Below are 4,447 nucleotides of genomic sequence, written 5' to 3'. Positions count from 1 at the left end.
TAAAGAATAAGTAAAGAAACGTGCTCACTCTGCAGTTTTTTCTCCCCTAGCCAGATCTCCCCTGTCCTTCAACGCGTCTTCCCTCTACCGATGCCAAGGCAATGCCCAGTGCTTTGGAGATGAATTCAATCAAACAATTTCGATGAAATAATTTGTACGCTGTTTTTGATTACGTTTTTATTAACTATGAAATATATTTTAAAGCAAGAAACGAATATTTGTATAATATTTTAATACCAAAGCCTGGTTCAAAAATTCTCCATTTATCGGTAAAGGTCGCATGGTTCGATAGCGTTATGAAGATGGCGTCATCTGTTCATCATCAACCTCAGCGTTAATTTACAAATAAGAAAAAAGTAAAATTATCAAATAAAATTAACTTTCGTGTATCAATTTTTTATTATTTATCTTTTTAAATATATTAATTGCATTTTCTGAAACATTTGATTTGTTAGAAATCGATTTTGAATCGGTTTCATTTCAAGCAGACGCCAAACATCAATAGCGTGGCCTGTGCTATGTGATTGCATTGTTACTGCTGGAGTGAGCAATTTCAGGTAAATAAGGTTATAATGTTGTCAATTTCTATTCCAATATAATATTAAACTTGGTTGTAAAGATTGCGTCATGATGGCGTGCCCCGTTAGCGTCGTGATCGGCGTGCCCTGTTAGCGTCATGGTTGGCGTGCCCTGTGTTAGCCTCATGATTGGCGTGCCCTGTGTTAACACGATATGTTTTATTTATTCGTGTGCTGGTATGTGTGTTTGCAATGTAATTGGCATCATTTAAAACTAGTTAATCTCCAAACTTCTTACATAGTGATTTCAACACCAGCATTGGTCAGAGGAGACTCGCAAGCAGCAAGGAAAGGAGGCTGCTCTTCATCAGCCAGAAGTTTGATACAAAGGATTACACAAGTTGATTTCATTACTTGTAAGTATATTCATAGTTTGTAATTAATATCTTTGTTTAATATCTCTGTTTTTCAAGATAAGCAAACTCAATTTTTTGGATATAGATGGGCAGCAATTTTATCGAGCCATGACATCTGAGTAAGATTTCATTTTTGTATTATATTATGGTTTGACTTTATTAATTGGTCTAACATTTTTTTAAAATTCAGTTTCTGTTATCCTGCTTATGGTGACCTGTCACTTGATGATAAGCCAAACCTAAGTTGCCTCTAGGAGTATGTAGACAGCTTGATTGCAATATTTTTTAGTATAATCAAAGTTTACATTTAATTTCTTTGATTTTCTTCATTAAGATTATGAATGTCAAATTTGGGACACAGCTGTGCAGTTTTTTTATCGAGCTCTGACTTCTGAGTATGATTTAATTATTTAATTTTCTTAGAGTTTACTTTATTAATTGGTCGAAACCCTATGCTTCTGTTGCTATACTCCATGCCTTTGGTGCAACACAATGATTTAAATTGATAATAAATACTTTATTTATCAACAACAACAGTACTATTTCTTTTATTCATCATTATGCAATGTTACTTTTTGTGACTAGTTATAGATAACCAAGTAGACCTATACACATCATCTTTTCTGTAGAAACCGATATTATTACCTGTTGACGGGACCAAGAAAAGGAATTTTCCGGTATCATCGCATAACTTCCGCCACATACCAAGTAATCTCCCTGTGGACTCCTTTGTCAAACTTCTAGCTGATGAAGAGGAGCCTACTTTCCTTGCTGCTTGCGAGTCTCCTCTGACCAATGCTGGTGTTGAAATCACTATGTAAGAAGTATGGAGGTTAACTAGTTTTAAATGATGCCAAATGCATTTCAAACACACATACCAGCACACGAATAAATAAAACATATCGTGTTAACACAGGACACGCCAATCATGACGCTAACACAGGGCACGCCAATCATGACGCTAACACATGGCACGCCAACCATGACGCTAACAGGGCACGCCATCATGACGCTATCTTTTCAACAAAGTTGAGCATTTTATATTGGAATAAAAATTTACAACATTATAACCTTATTTACCTAAAATTGCTCATTCCAGCAGTAACACTGCAATCATCCCAATCACAAAGCACAGACCACGCTATTACAAGATGCTTGGCGTCTGCTTGAAATGAAACCGATTCAAAATCGATTTCTAACAAATCAAATGTTACGAAGAATACAATTTACATATTGAAAAAGATAAATAATAAAAAATAGGTACATGAAAGTTAATTTTATTTGATAACTTTACTTTTTTCTTATTTGTAAAACGCTGAGGTTGATGATGGACAGATGACGCCATCTTCATGACGCTATCGAACCACGCGACTTTTACCGATAGATGGAGAATTTTTAAACCAGGCTTTGGTGCTTTGGTGTTTAAAAAATGTTATAAAAATAGTCATTTCGTGCTATAAAATATATTTAATAGTTTATAGAAATGTTTTCAATAAAAGCGTACAATTTATTTCATCGAAATTGTGTGATTGAATTCTTCACCTATGCACTTGGTAAACATTGCCTTAGCATCGGTAGAGGGAAGACGCGTTGAAGGCCGAAGGGGAGATCTAGCTAGGGGAGAAAAAAACTGCAGAGCGCGAGCACGTTTATTTACTTATCCTTTAAAATTTATCAGTTCTGAAAGGAAATTGAAATTTTTAACAAATGAACTTAAAAGTTATGGCTACGGTTAATATGTTTAAAAAATTAAAACTTGAATTCGGCTAAATTACGTGTGATTTACAAGACGGTAAAGTGATATCAGATGTCATAGCGGTTTGAAAAAGGCAAAGTATATACAGACTGCCTGTTTCTATCAAGCCGCCATCTCTTGCTTAGACTAGGTTGGTCAATTTTTGGAAAATGTTTTCCGAGGCTTTTATGAGACTTGAAATTATTTGGTAGAAATAGGCCCATTTTATTGTAGAAATAGGACCGATTTAAAAATATTTTTTAAAGTGGGCCTATTTTGTAGGGTCCTATTTTGTAGGTCCTATTTGACGGGCCTATATTGTAGGGTCCTATTTTGTCCGGGCCTATTTCACCGCAATTCTTATCGGTAAACGGTGATGTTATACTACGTCCAATCGGTCCCCGGATTTTCCATGTACATATCCGGCGGTGAGTGTTATACGGCCATCGCAAGTCGTTCGAACCCCAGTTAGAATCTCTGATCGAAAGGGAAATGGACAAAAATCAGTAAAGTTCTACGATTTCAAAGAAACTGTAACTAACAGCAGAACTGGTTGGCCGTTCGAGACAAACTTGATATGAAATCTGTTTCCTGTTGTGACCATTGAACCTGGTGGAATGCTATTGCTACAAAATCTGCCGCTGCTTAAAACAGGCGAGTCGACCGAATCTCCATTTCGCAACTGGTAGAAATAAATTCATTAGACATGGAATCAAACAAAGTCGACCGAGACAAAGAAACTTGAGACGGGAATATATATCAGAGATAAATATGAATGTTATTGTAAGGAACGATCAGCCGCGAACCTTTTTTACCACCGCCGATTTCACACCTCCGATGTGCGACCTTGGTTCCCACGGAGAACCCTAACCCGAAAACCCTTACCCGGCACCTTTTTACACTTTAGTGTTAAATTTACACTAAAATATTCTCTACCTCTCCCCGTATGTTAAATTAACTGACCTTGTTTTCCCGTATAAAATGTTTCCCCAAAACCCTGACGAATTCAGTCTTTATCTAGTGCTCGACTCGACAAGTTCTTTTAATTTTGTAAGTGTAAGTGTTTGTGTGAATAAACTGTTTTGTGCCCCAACCCGCCGCGTTCTACTCTACCGCCGCTAGTTGTCACTATGCACACACTGTAAGTCTACCTAAAATTCCCCTCTCTATCTCGTCTTATTTTGGAAGCCTACTCTCACCCGGAGAGTCAAGCTTCACATTGGTGACAGTGAAATTCGAACCCCGAACCCCGTTAGAGACTTGAATTTTCCTATACCTTTCCGGTACCTCAGATAGCGCCACCTTTAATTTTTTCCCACATTGCCAAATATCTATTGATTTTTTACCAATAAGCGCCACTGCTAAAGGAAATTAGAACTTATTCGCCTAAAAAAAGTAAATGGATAATTTTACAAAAGTATTTCGAAGCGCTGGGAAAATAGTTACAGGATTCACGACCAAAAATAAAGTAGCCAGAAAAAATCAGGGTCCTACAAGCGAAATAGTATATTCTCAGATACAGCCACAAATCGCCCCAGATAACGAATCCCCTAGCAATATCAACCTACTAACGGACAACGAAGTAGAAGAGCACAACCTCGTCGCTCAGTGGGATAGAATTAGGGAAGAAGAAACAACGCACCTAGAGAGCGACCAATACGGAACACCCCCTTTAGAAATTCTAAGACAAGCTCAAGCACTTATCGCAGAAGATCGTGGTCAGCAGGGAATAGAAAACGAAGCCACACAACTTTTCTTCAACGAGAACCTTACAACAC

General features: G+C 37.2%; 2 long non-coding RNA genes across 2 annotated transcripts; one reads left to right on the top strand and one right to left on the bottom strand.

Annotated features, from left to right (window-relative positions):
- The first annotated feature begins 489 nt into the window (after positions 1–489).
- LOC123470344 lies at positions 490–1,465 on the top strand. The gene is made up of 6 exons (XR_006643993.1): positions 490–557; positions 620–755; positions 821–934; positions 992–1,053; positions 1,125–1,190; positions 1,269–1,465. It is a non-coding gene; the product is annotated as an uncharacterized LOC123470344 (long non-coding RNA).
- A 9-nt stretch (positions 1,466–1,474) lies between these two features.
- Positions 1,475–2,225, bottom strand: LOC123470345. Its single transcript, XR_006643994.1, has 3 exons — positions 2,015–2,225; positions 1,813–1,950; positions 1,475–1,747 (listed from the first exon to the last, which is right to left on the bottom strand). It is a non-coding gene; the product is annotated as an uncharacterized LOC123470345 (long non-coding RNA).
- Between the last annotated feature and the right edge of the window lie 2,222 nt (positions 2,226–4,447).

The sequence above is a fragment of the Daphnia magna genome, linkage group LG3, assembly GCF_020631705.1.
Source record: "Daphnia magna isolate NIES linkage group LG3, ASM2063170v1.1, whole genome shotgun sequence".
NCBI lineage: Eukaryota > Metazoa > Arthropoda > Branchiopoda > Diplostraca > Daphniidae > Daphnia > Daphnia magna.
The sequence above is the reverse complement of the archived record's forward strand: the minus strand, read 5'-3'. Positions and strand labels throughout refer to the sequence as shown.